The sequence below is a fragment of the Choloepus didactylus genome, chromosome 2, assembly GCF_015220235.1.
Source record: "Choloepus didactylus isolate mChoDid1 chromosome 2, mChoDid1.pri, whole genome shotgun sequence".
Lineage (NCBI taxonomy): Eukaryota > Metazoa > Chordata > Mammalia > Pilosa > Megalonychidae > Choloepus > Choloepus didactylus.
Window position 1 is genome coordinate 115,359,972 of NC_051308.1, and position 14,170 is coordinate 115,374,141.

Sequence of the window (14,170 nt, forward strand, 5' to 3'; positions counted from 1 at the left end):
TGCAGCACACTATTATAAGTGCAATCAACAGCGTTGAGTTGTGCATGTGACAGTGACTGAAAGGGGAAATCCAGGGTTAGGTAGGTCACCAGAAGGAAAGCTAGAGGATGAAATATGGGACTACACAATATACTGAACCCTGTAGTGGATGATGAAGGAGGTTAATAGTACAAATATAAGAATGTTCTTCCATGAAACAGAACAAATGCATGCCCCTATTACAAGGTGTCAATAATAAGGCTTCTATATGGGAAAAAAATACACCTAAAGCAACCATGGACTATAGTTAACAGTAATATTCTTCCATCAATTGTAACAAAGTTACCACACCAATGTTAAGTGTCAATAATAGGGGGGTATAAGGGGCATGGAGTTTCTCCTTTTGGAGCAATGGAAATGTTCTAAAAATTGATCATGGTGATGAAAGCACAACTCTGTGACTACACTGAGAGCCATTGACTGCACATGTTGAATAAACCATATGGTGTGTGAACAAAACTGCTTTAAAAAAAAACTTCCCATGAATTGTTTAACTACCATATGTTTGCTTTATTATGAAAACATGAACAAAAATACATAAGCATAAGAAAAAAATTATACTCAGAAAAATTTATCTCAGAAGAAAAAACTAAAGCTAAAGATAGATCTTTATTTTACATGTATAACTTATTAAAACCAATTTAACACAATTCTTATACAAAATATTAACAGATATAAAGTGCTTATTTAAAAATCTGATAAGCACTTCAAACACAGAATGTTAAAATGGCAAAATTATATTAAGCAATGTTTGTATCAACGAATCTAGCCCACTAACTCAGGCTGAACATTCACCCTTCAAAGCACTTTTTCAGGCATGAAAAAAAACTGGACTAACAGGTTTAATCTGTTCTTCCCTACAAAATGATAGTCCAGCAGTTCCAAATAAAGTATGAAAAGGATCCACCATATCTCCGGGCCTGTCTGCAAATCCTCCAGTTTCTTTAACTTGACATGTCAAGATGAAACTATGCAGCTTCTCTCTATCAATCCAATGGAGGCTTCCAATTATCTTTATGGAAGCCAATACCCACCATGAATAGCATACATCCGTTAACTTCTCTGGCCTTCCATTGAGTCCACCTGATGGTAACTGTTGTTCACAAAGCCACTAACCCAGTAAATCAGAATTTACCGATGTAACTGACTAGTAATAGCCAGGAATCCTGCCCAGTACGGGATTCAGAACCTGGTCTGCAACGAAATCCACCATCAGAGTTCATACAGGACGAAACAAAATTGATTGCCTTTTCCACATGAATAGCACCCAGCTTCCCTGGTAGATCCAGAGTTGTCACCGCACAGAAAGAAAATCTTGTATCAATTTCTCCCTTTTTATAAAAGATTTTCATATCCCACGAAGCAGCTGGTTTTTCTGGCCTGCACTGTGTTCAGCCCTTATCTGGCCCACTCTGTTCCAGTGTTCCTGCACGCTGATATAACCACCACAGTGTGTGCTGGAACGTCCAGCAGACCAGATAACTCCAGTTAGACCAGCTGCTTAGCAGGACCCCAAATGGCTCCAGCAAAAGACTCATCTTCTTCCTGTAGTCTTTGAACATATTCCACAAATTTATTTACATCAATAACATTAATACTATCATACCAAATAAGAATCTGGACAGCACTAAGATGTACAAAAGATGAGGATCATGTCTAATATTTGCACTTATTCCACACACTTATGTTGGCATGACTTTAAAAATGTTAGAATTTCCCCTCCATTCATGTGATGAAGTTGTCCCATGAGATCCATTACTGTTAGATCCTCAGTAGATGCCACTCATTCTCAAATACTCAGACATACAGTATTCATAATCATCTTTCTTTGAGCCATAGGATGCAATATAATCTGCATGTTTCTCCACTAATAGGGTGTCAGATGCATTTGGCTTGATAACAACATCCTTTTGCAGTGTGCCCATGTCTGAGAGGGAAAAGAGCTCTTGTGATGTTTTTACCAGCCTTTGGTATCAGAGTAATGCCATTCTCATAGAATGAAATAGGAAATGTTCCCTCCTTTCAAAGTCTTTGGAAGAGTTTGAGAAGGACTGGTACTGATTCTTCTTAACATGTTTGGTAGAATTCATCAGTGAAGCCATCTGATCCTGGACTTTTCTTTATGGAAGTTTTTTTATTACATAGGTTTGTCGTGTTTTCTATTTTTTCTTGAGTCAGTTTGGGAAACTGATGAATTTTCAGGAATTTTTCCTTTATTCTAGATTATCTAGTTGTTGCCATAAAATTGTTCATAATATTCTCATAATACCTTTTATTTCTGTGAGGTCAGTAGTGCTGTCACCATTTTCCTTTCCAATTTTAACTATTTGTGTATTTTCTGTTTTTTTCTTTGTCAGTCTAGCTAAGGGTTTTTAATTTTATTGACTTTTTCAAAGAACCAACTTTTTGTTTTATTTATTCTCTCAATTGTTTTTCTATTCTCTATCTCATTTATCACTGCTTTACTTTATTTCCTTTCTTCTACTAGCTCTGTGTTTATTTTGTTCTTATTTTTTTTTTAGTTCCTCAAGATGTAACATTAGGTTATTAATTTGAGATCTTTCTTCTTTTTTCATATAGGCATATATAAATATAATATATAACTTTCCCTCTGAGCACTACCTTTGCTGCATCCCAGAAGTTTTTGTACGTTGTGTCTTTGTTTTTATTTGTCTCTAAGTATATCTAATTTCCCTTTTAATTTCTTCTTTAACCCATTCATTGTTTAAGACTCTGCAGTTTAATTTCCACATACTTGTAAATTTTCCAGTGTTCCTTTCACTATTGAGTTCTAGCTTCAATCCACTGTGGTCAGAGAGGCTACTTTTTATAATTTTAACATGTAAAATTCACTGAGATTTCTCCTGTACCTTAACATATGGTCTATCCTAGTGGATGATCTGTATGCACTTGAAAGAATGTGTTTTCTGTTTTTGTGGGGTGAAGTGTTCTATAAATGTCGGTTAGATCTAGATAGTTTGTAGGCTCAGGTACTCAATTTCCGTATTGATCTTCTGTTTAGATGTTCTATCCAGTATTTTTTTTTTAATCTTCATTTTATTGAGATATATTCACATACCACGCAGTCATACAAAACAAATCGTACATTCGATTGTTCACAGTACCATTACATAGTTGTACATTCACCACCTAAATCAATCCCTGACACCTTCATTAGCACACACACAAAAATAACAAGAATAATAATTAAAATGAAAACAATTAAAGTAAAAAAGAACACTTTTTGTTTTTTTGTTTGTTTGTTTCCTTCCCCTATTTTTCTACTCATCCATCCATAAACTAGACAAAGTGGAGCATGGTCCTTATGGCTTTCCCAATCCCATTGTCACCCCTCATAAGCTACATTTTTATACAATTGTCTTCGAGGTTCATGGGTTCTGGGTTGTAGTTTGATAGTTTCAGGTATCCACCACCAGCTACCCCAATTCTTTAGAACCTAAAAAGGGTTGTCTAAATTGTGCGTAAGAGTGCCCACCAGAGTGACCTCTCGGCTCCTTTTGGAATCTCTCTGCCACTGAAGCTTATTTCATTTCCTTTCACATCCCCCTTTTGGTCAAGAAGATGTTCTCTGTCCCACGATGCCAGGTCTACATTCCTCCCCGGAAGTCATATTCCACGTTGCCAGGGAGATTCACTCCCCTGGGTGTCTGATCCCATGTAGGGGAGAGGGCAGTGATTTCACCTTTCAAGTTGGCTTAGCTAGAGAGAGAGGGCCACATCTGAGCAACAAAGAGGCATTCGGGAGGAGGCTCTTAGGCACAAATATAGGGAGGCCTAGCCTCTCCTTTACTCTATCCAGTATTGAAAGTGGTGTATTGAAATCTCCAATAGGAATCTGGACCTGGCATCATGGGTTGAAGAACATCTTCTTGACCAAAAGGGGGATGTGAAATGAAATGAAATAAGTTTCAGTGGCTGAGAGATTCCAAAAGGAGCCGAGAGCTCACTCTGGCGGGCACTCTTACGCACAATATAGACAACCTTTTTAGGTTCTAATGACTTGGAATAGCTAGCAGTAAATACCTGAAACTACCAAACTACAACCCAGAACTCATGAATCTTGTAGACGACTGTATAAAAATGTAGCTTATGAGGGGTGACAATGTGATTGGGAAAGCCATATGGACCACACTCCCCTTTGTCCAGTGTATGCATGGATGACTAGAAAAATGGGGGCCAAAAAAAAAAAAAGCACCCAGTGTTCTTTTTTACTTTAATTGTTCTTTTTCACTTTAATTTTTATTCTTATTACTTTTGTGTGTGTGGTAATGAAAATGTTCAAAAATTAATTTTGGTGATGGATGCAAAACTATATGGTGGTACTGTGAACATTGATTTATGCTTTGTATGACTGCATGGTATGTGTGATGGTTAGGTTCATGTGTCCACTTGGCCAGGTGATAGTACCCAGCTGTCTGGTCAAGCAAACACTGGCCTAACAATGCTGTGAGGATGGGATGTTTGAGGCTGGTTAATAAACCAACAGGCTGGTTTATCAAATCATCAGTCAATTGACTGCAGCTGTGACTGATGACTCATCAAAGGGCGTGCCTTCCACAATGAGAGAATGCAACTGGCTGGATTTAATCCAATTAATCAGTTGAAGACTTATAAGGCAGACAGATACAGGACCTTCACGTCTTCTTTTGCTGCCCAGTGAAGCATTTCCTGAGGAGTTTTTTGAAGTTGCCGGTTTGTTTCCCGAAGAGTTCATCAAACACGTTTGTCGAAGATCCCAGTTCATTTCCTGAGGAGTTCGTCGAAGTTGCCGGTTTGTTTCCTGAAGAGTTCATCGGACGTCTTCCTTGGAGTTGATAGTTTGCTGACTGCTCTACAGAATTTGGACTCGTGCATACCCACAGTTGCATGAGTCACTTTTACAATTTGATAGTCAGAGACACCTCTCATTGATTCTGTTTCCCTAGAGAACCCTAATACAGTATGTGAATATATCTCAATAAAATTGAATTAAAAAAAAACGAAAAAAAAAAAAAGGAATCTCCAATTATTATCATTTTTTTTTTCAAATAAACTTTAATGTATTTGAGGTTAAAGAAAGCACTGGATATGGCCTTATGGAAAGAGCACAGTCTGCCGATATTGTGGATTAAAATTCTGGAGAGCTAGAAGAACTCTGAGTATTCTCATAGCTCAAGAACATGACAAGCTTTAAAATTATTCAGCTGAGTCTTAACATATTTGAATTGGTGGATTTTTGAAGATAATTTTCATTTTTATGGCCTACTCTTTTTTTTTTAATCTTCATTTTATTGAGATATATTCACATACCACGCAGTCATACAAAACAAATCATACATTCGATTGTTCACAGTACCATTACATAGTTGTACATTCATCACCTAAATCAATCCCTGACACCTTCATTAGCACACACACAAAAATAACAAGAATAATAATTAAAGTGAAAAAGAGCAATTGAAGTAAAAAAGAACACTGGGTACCTTTGTCTGTTTGTTTCCTTCTCCTATTTTTCTACTCATCCATCCACAAACTAGACAAAGTGGAGTGTGGTCCTTATGGCTTTCCCAATCCCATTGTCACCCCTCATAAGCTCCATTTTTATACAATTGTCTTCGAGATTTATGGGTTCTGGGTTTTAGTTTGATAGTTTCAGGTATCCACCACCAACTACCTCAATTCTTTAGAACCTAAAAAGGGTTGTCTAAAGTGTGCGTAGGAGTGCCCACCAGAGTGACCTCTCGGCTCCTTTTGGAATCTCTCTGCCACTGAAGCTTATTTCATTTCCTTTCACATCCCCCTTTTGGTCAAGAAGACGTTCTCCGTCCCATGATGCCAGGTCTACATTCCTCCCCGGGAGTCATATTCCACGTTGCCAGGGAGATTCACTCCCCTGGGTGTCTGATCCCACGTAGGAGGGAGGGCAGTGATTTCACCTTTCAAGTTGGCTTAGGTAGAGAGAGAGGGCCACATCTGAGCAACAAAGAGGCATTCGGGAGGAGGCTCTTAGGCACAATTATAAGGAGGCCTAGCCTCTCCTTTGCAGCAACCGTCTTCCCGAGGGTAAAACCTATGGTAGAGGGCTCAACCCATCAAACCACCAGTCCCCTATGTCTGTGGTCATATTAGCAACCATTGAGGTGGGGTAGGCCAATACCCCTGCATTCTCCACAGGCTCCTCAAGGGGGCACTACATATTTTTTTCCCTGTTTTTCTTTTTTCTTTTTAACTTTCCTTTCTTTTTTAAATCAACTGTATGAAAAAAAAAATTAAAAAAAAAAACATACAATAAAAGAACATTTCAAAGAGACCATAACAAGGGAGTAAGAAAAAGACAACTAACCTAAGATAACTGCTTAACTTCCAACCTGTTCCTACTTTACCCCAAGAAAGTTACCTAATACAGCAACATTTCTGTGAACTTGTTCCTACTATATCCATCAGAAATTAACAGACCATAGTCATTCCTGGGCATCCCCAGAACGTTAAATAGCTTATCTGTTCTTCTTGGATTATTGTTCCCCCTTCCTTAATTGTTCTCTATTGCTAGTTCCCCCACATTCTACATTATAAACCATTTGTTTTACATTTTTCAAAGTTCACATTAGTGGTAGCATATAATATTTCTCTTTTTGTGCCTGGCTTATTTTGCTCAGCATTATGTCTTCAAGGTTCATCCACGTTGTCATATGTTTCACGAGATCGTTCCTTCTTACTGCTGTGTAGTATTCCATCGTGTGTATATGCCACACTTTCTTTATCCACTCATCTGTTGAAGGACATTTGGGTTGTTTCCATCTCTTGGGAATTGTGAATAATGCTGCTATGAACATTGGCGTGCAGATATCTGTTCGTGTCATTGCTTTCCGATCTTCCGGGTATATACCAAGAAGTACAATCGCTTGATCGAATGGTAACTCTATATCTAGTTTTCTAAGGAACTGCCAGACTGACTTCCAGAGTGGCTGAACCATTATACAGTCCCACCAACAATGAATGAGAGCTCCAATTTCTCCACATCCCCTCCAGCATTTGTAGTTTCCTGTTTGTTTAATGGCAGCCATTCTAATCGGTGTGAGATGGTATCTCATTGTGGTCTTAATTTGCATCTCTCTAATAGCTAGTGAAGCTGAACATTTTTTCATGTGTTTCTTGGCCATTTGTATTTCCTCTTCAGAGAACTGTCTTTTCATATCTTTTGCCCATTTTATAATTGGGCTGTCTGTACTATTGTCATTGACTTGTAGGGTTTCTTTATATATGCAAGATATCAGTCTTTTGTCAGATACATGGTTTCCAAAAATTTTTTCCCATTGAGTTGGCTGCCTCTTTACCTTTTTGAGAAATTCCTTTGAGGTGCAGAAACTTCTAAGCTTGAGGAGTTCCCATTTATCTATTTTTTCTTTTGTTGCTTGTGATTTGGGTGTAAAGTCTAGAAAGTGGCCACCTAATACAAGGTCTTGAAGATGTTTTCCTACATTATCTTCTAGGAGTTTCATGGTACTTTCTTTTATATTGAGATCTTTCATCCATTTTGAGTTAATTTTTGTGTAGGGGGTGAGGTAGGGGTCCTCTTTCATTCTTTTGGATATGGATATCCAACTCTCCCAGCCCCATTTGTTGAAAAGACCATTATGACTCAGTTCAGTGACTTTGGGGGCCTTATCAAAGATGAGTCGGCCATAGATCTGAGGGCCTATCTCTGAATTCTCAATTCGATTCCATTGATCTATATGTCTATCTTTGTGCCAGTACCATGCTGTTTTGGCAACTGTGGCTTTATAATAAGCTTCAAAGTCAGGCAGAGTAAGTCCTCCCACTTCATTTTTCTTTTTTAGAGTGTCTTTAGCAATTCGAGGCATCTTCCCTGTCCTAGTTTGCTAATGCTGGAGAATGCAAAACACCAGAGATGGATAGGCTTTTATAAAATGGGGATTTATTTCACTACACAGTTACAGTCTTAAGGCCACAAAGCGTCCAAGGTAACACCTCAGCAATCGGGTACCTTCACCGGAGGATGGCCAATGGCGTCCGGAAAACCTCTGCTAGCTAGGAAGGCAGCTGGCGTCTGCTCCAAGGATCCGGCCAAACGGCTTTCTCCCAGGACGTTCCTCTCTAGCAAGCTTGCTCCTCTTCAAAACATCACTCCCAGCTGCACTCAGTTTCCTCTCTTTGAGTCAGCTCATTTATATAGCTCCACTGATCAAGGCCCACCCCGAATGGGGGGGGGGGGCACGCCTCCATGGGAACATCTCATCAGAATTATCACCCACAGCTGGGTGGGGCACATTTCAAGCAAATCTAACCAGCACCAAAATTTCTGCCCCACAAAACTGCAAATATAATGGCATTTGGGGGACACAATACATTCAAACAGGCACATTTCCTTTCCAAATAAATTTGATAACTAGCTTTTCCAAGTCTGCAAAGTAGGTTGTTGGAATTTTGATTGGGATTGCATTGAATCTGTAGATGAGTTTGGGTAGAATTGACATCTTAATGACATTTAGCCTTCCTATCCATGAACATGGAATATTTTTCCATCTTTTAAGGTCCCCTTCTATTTCTTTTAGTAGAGTTATATAGTTTTCTTTGTATAGGTCTTTTAATCTTTGGTTAAGTTTATTCCTAGGTACTTGATTTTTTTAGTTGCTATTGAAAATGGTATCTTTTTCTTGAGTGTCTCTTCTGTTTGTTCATTTCTAGCATATAGAAACATTACTGACTTATGTGCATTAATCTTGTATCCCGCTACTTTGCTAAATTTGTTCATTAGCTCTAGTAGCTGTATCGTCGATTTCTCAGGGTTTTCTAGATATAAGATCATATCATCTGGAAACAATGACAGTTTTACTTCTTCTTTTCCAATTTGGATGCCTTTTATTTCTTTGTCTTGCCGGATTGCCCTGGCTAGCACTTTCAGCACAATGTTGAATAACAGTGGTGATAGCGGGCATCCTTGTCTTGTGCCTGATCTTAGAGGGAAGGCTTTCAGTCTCTCACCATTGACTACTATGCTGGCTGTGGGTTTTTCATATATGCTCTTTATCATATTGAGGAAGTTTCCTTCAATTCCTACCTTTTGAAGTGTTTTTTTTTTATTAGATATATATTATTGATGCTAAATAAATTGCATTTGTCTCTTGACATTGATTCTAACTTCTCCAATGTAGAAAATTTTACAAAAAGGATGACAAAAACCCATTTCATCTGCAAATCCCATAATCAGCACACTTATTTTTTTAATCTTTATTTTATTGAGATATATTCACATACCACGCAGTCATACAAAACAAATCGTACATTCGATTGTTCACAGTACCATTACATAGTTGTACATTCATCACCTAAATCAATCCCTGACACCTTCATTAGCACACACACAAAAATAACAACAATAATAATTAAAGTGAAAAAGAGCAATTGAAGTAAAAAAGAACACTGGGTACCTTTGTCTGTTTGTTTCCTTCTCCTATTTTTCTACTCATCCATCCACAAACTAGACAAAGTGGAGTGTGGTCCTTACGGCTTTCCCAATCCCATTGTCACCCCTCATAAGCTCCATTTTTATACAATTGTCTTCGAGATTCATGGGTTCTGGGTTGTAGTTTGATAGTTTCAGGTATCCACCACCAGCTACCCCAATTCTTATCAAAAACAGATGTTGGATTTTGTCAAATGCTTTTTCAGCATCTATTGAGATGATCATTTGATTTTTCCCTTTTGAATTTTTAATGTGTTGTAATACATTGATTGATTTTCTTATGTTGAACCATCCTTGCATGCCTGGAATTAACCCCACTTGGTCATGGTGTATGATTTTTTTAATGCGTCTTTGGATTTGATTTGCAAGTATTTTGTTGAGGATTTTTGCATCTATATTCATTAGGGAGATTGGCCGGTAGTTTTCCTTTTTTGTAGCGTCTTTGCCTGGTTTTGGTATTAGATTGATGTTAGCTTCATAAAATGAGTTAGGTAGTGTTCCATTTTCTTCAATGTTTTGAAAGAGTTTGAGTAAGATTGGTGTCAGTTCTTTCTGGAAAGTTTGGTAGAATTCCCCTGTGAAGCCATCTGGCCCTGGGCATTTATTTGTGGGAAGATTTTTGATGACTGATTGGATCTCTTTGCTTGTGATGGGTTGGTTGAGGTCTTCTATTTCTTCTCTGGTCAGTCTAGGTTGTTCATATGTTTCCAGGAAATTGTCCATTTCCTCTACATTATCCAGTTTGTTGCCATACAGTTGTTCATAGTATCCTCTTATAATTTTTTTAATTTCTTCCGGATCTGTAGTTATGTCACCATTTTCATTCATTATTTTGTTTATATGGGTCTTCTCTCGTTTTGATTTTGTCAGTCTAGCTAGGGGCTTGTCAATCTTGTTGATCTTCTCAAAGAACCAACTTTTGGTGATATTTATCCTCTCTATTGTTTTTTTGTTCTCTATGTCATTTATTTCTGCTTCCATCCTTGTTATTTCTTTTCTTCTACGTGGTTTAGGATTGGTTTGCTGTTCATTTTCTAGCTTCTGCAGTTGATCCATTAGTTCTTTGATTTTGACTCTTTCTTCCTTTTTAATATATGCATTTAGTGCTATAAATTTCCCCCTTAGCACTGCTTTTGCTGCATCCCATAGGTTTTGGTATGTTGTGTTCTCATTTTCATTCATCTCTACATATTTAGCAATTTCTCTTGCTATTTCTTCTTTAACCCACTGATTGTTTAGGAGTGTGTTGTTTAACCTCCAGGTATTTGTGAATTTTCTAAGTCTCTGATGGTTATTGACTTCTAATTGTATTCCATTGTGGTCAGAGAATGTGCTTTGAATAATTTCAACCTTTTTAAATTTATTGAGGCTTGTTTTATGTCCCAGCATATGATCTATTCTGGAGAAAGTTCCGTGAGCACTAGAGAAGTATGTGTATCCTGGTGATTTGGGATGTAATGTTCTGTATATGTCTGTTAAATCTAATTCATTTATCAGATTGTTTAGGTTTTCAATTTCCTTATTGGTCTTCTGTCTGGTTGATCTATCTATAGGAGAGAGTGATGTGTTGAAGTCTCCCACAATTATTGTGGAAACATCAATTGCTTCCTTTAGTTTTGCCAGTGTTTCTCTCATGTATTTTGTGGCACCTTGATTGGGTGCATAGACATTTACGATTGTTGCTTCTTCTTGTTGAATTGCCCCTTTTACTAGTATGTAGTGGCCTTCTTTGTCTCTCAAAACATCCCTGCATTTAAAGTCTATTTTATCTGAGATTAATATTGGTACACCTGCTTTCTTTTGGCTGTAGCTTGCATGAAATATTTTTTTCCATCCTTTCACTTTCAATTTCTTTGTGTCCCTGTGTCTAAGATGAGTCTCTTGTATGCAACATATTGATGGTTCATTTTTTTTGATCCATTCTGCGAATCTATATCTTTTAATTGGGGAGTTTAATCCATTTACATTCAACGTTATAACCGTGAAGGCATTTCTTGAATCAGCCATCTTATCCTTTGGTTTATGTTTGTCATATTTTTCCCCCTCTCTATTAATATCCTTTATTGTACCCATACCAAATCTCTTTAGTACTGAACCTTTCTCCAAGTCTCTCTGTCCTTTCTTTGCTTCTCTGTCTGTAGGGCTCCCTTTAGTATCTCCAGTAGGGCAGGTCTCTTGTTAGCAAATTCTCTCAGCATTTGTTTGTCTGTGAAAAATTTAAGCTCTCCCTCAAATTTGAAGGAGAGCTTTGCTGGATAAAGTATTCTTGGTTGGAAATTTTTCTCACTCAGAATTTTAAATATATCGTGCCACTGCCTTCTAGCCTCCATGGTGGCTGCTGAGTAGTCACTACTTAGTCTTATGCTGTTTCCTTTGTATGTGGTGAATTGCTTTTCTCTTGCTGCTTTCAGAACTTGCTCCTTCTCTTCCGTGTTTGACAGTGTGATCAGAATATGTCTCGGAGTGGGTTTATTTGGATTTATTCTATTTGGAGTTCGCTGAGCATTTATGATTTGTGTATTTACGTTGTTAAGAAGATTTGGGAAGTTTTCCCCAACAATTTCTTTGAATACTCTTCCTAGACCTTTACCCTTTTCTTCCCCTTCTGGGACACCAATGAGTCTTATATTAGGACGTTTTATATTATCCATCATATCCCTGAGGTCCATTTCGATTTTTTCAATTTTTTTCCCCATTGTTTCTTTTATGCTTTCATTTTCCATTCTGTCATCTTCCAGGTTACTGATTCGTTGTTCAACTTCCTCTAGTCTTGTACTATGAGTGTCCAGAATCTTTTTAATTTGGTCAACAGTTTCTTTAATTTCCATAAGATCATCTATTTTTTTATTCAGTCTTGCAATGTCTTCTTTATGCTCTTCTAGGGTCTTCTTGATATCCTGTGTATCCCGTACTATGGTCTCATTGTTCATCTTTAGTTCTTTGAGTAGCTGCTCTAGGTGCTGTGTCTCTTCTGATCTTTTGAGTTGGGTGCTTGGGCTTGGGTTATCCATATCGTCTGGTTTTTTCATATGCTTTAGAATTTTCTGTTGTTTTTGGCCTCGTGGCATTTGCGGAACTTGATAGGGTTCTTTTAGGATTTGTAGACCAATTGAAGTCCTTATCTCTAATTTATCAGATCTACAGCTTCTTGGAGTACACTTTCTCTAACTAACCAGCAGGTGGCGTCCACGAGCCACCTGTTCTCCACAAGCCAGTTCTCCCCTGCTTTGCCTTTGTGGTGAGTGGGGGAGTGAGCCTTGTGGGGTCCAATTGGTGTACCAAGCTTGCGTGTGTATTTGGTGTTGCCCACCCTGTATATGGGGCGTGTTTCTGGGCAGTCAGGGAGGTGAGGGTGGCTCTAACAATCAAATCTCCCTGGTGATCCTGGAGTTTTAAAGCTGCTGCAATAGTCTAATCCTTCAGTTCAGTCCTGCCACAGTTTGTCTCTGCCACTGACCCACAAGTCCTTGGTATTGGCGTATGGCTCCTGAGACTTGCGAGTGGGCCCCTCTTCCAGGCTGTGCACCCCCTGGTCCTCTGTTGAGGGATGACTGTGCTATGTCACAGGTGAGTGCCTCCCCCCAGGGCGGTTCTGGGCTGCTGGGCTGTGTAGGGAGGTTCCCAGTCTGCTGAAATGATGGCTGAATGGGGCTTTGTTAATTCACACTGCTCCACCTTCCCAACTCTGGGACAATCAGCTGAGGTTGCAGGGAAGGCTAGTGTCCACGCCCAGTTTTGTGGTGTGTGCCTGTTATTTGAAGCACTTCTGTCACACTGGGTTGTCTGGGGCAGCTCTGGGCTATGGGGCTGGCGATGGGCAGGAATGTTTCCTGTCCACCAGGATGATGGCTGTGAGCAGACACCACCCTTTTCTTGGGAAGTTGTGGTGTTTAGTGAATTTTCTCAGCCACTGGATTATTACCTTTTGTCTCAGAGCTCTCTTAGTTCTGCTTTTTGTCTTGACCTGCCCAAATTGCAAGTCTTTGAAGCTTTCTGTATTGGGCTTCTTAGAGTAATTGTTTTAGAAAAAGAAAAAAGGATTAAAAAAAAAAAAGGGGCCCTCCTCACAGATCTAATGGGTTATTGAAATGCTAAGAGAGAAAGCAATTAGGGCCATTAAGGAAAGGTCCACAGGGCAGAGAGATCAGCTTTTCTTCGGGATTTGCATATGAGCCTCAGGGCCTGAGCTCTGCCCTTCCCCTTTCTATGTTCACCAGAACTCCAAAAATCCTCCGCTTTTATTTTGGAGTTTTTCATGTTGTTTTTTTCTATGCCTGTCTCCTCTCTGCTGGGCTGGCTGCTCTCAGATTCTCTGGTGTCTGGTCTCAGTCTATCTATGGTTGGAGTTTGGATCAGTAGAATGAGTTTCCGATAAGGGCTGCCACTGCAGTTCTCCCTTCTCCTTCCCGGAGCTGACAGCCCCTCCTCCCACGGGACTGAGCCTGACAGGGAGGGGTGCGGGTCCCCTGGCCACAAAAACTTACAGATTTCGCTGATCTCAGCAGTTCCACGTTTTCATGAGTGTTGTATGAAGTATGCCCAAAGTCAGATTGCTCTGTGGTGTCCAGTCCACGCAGTTCCTGGCTTTCTACCTACTTTCCTGGAGGAGTAACTAAAACATACAGCTCACCAGTCCACCATCTTGCC

The 14,170-nt window shown here is 39.0% G+C and overlaps 1 pseudogene; it reads right to left on the reverse strand.

Annotated features, from left to right (window-relative positions):
- Window positions 1-804: 804 nt before the first annotated feature.
- LOC119513054 lies at window positions 805-1,926 on the reverse strand (annotated as a pseudogene).
- Between the last annotated feature and the right edge of the window lie 12,244 nt (window positions 1,927-14,170).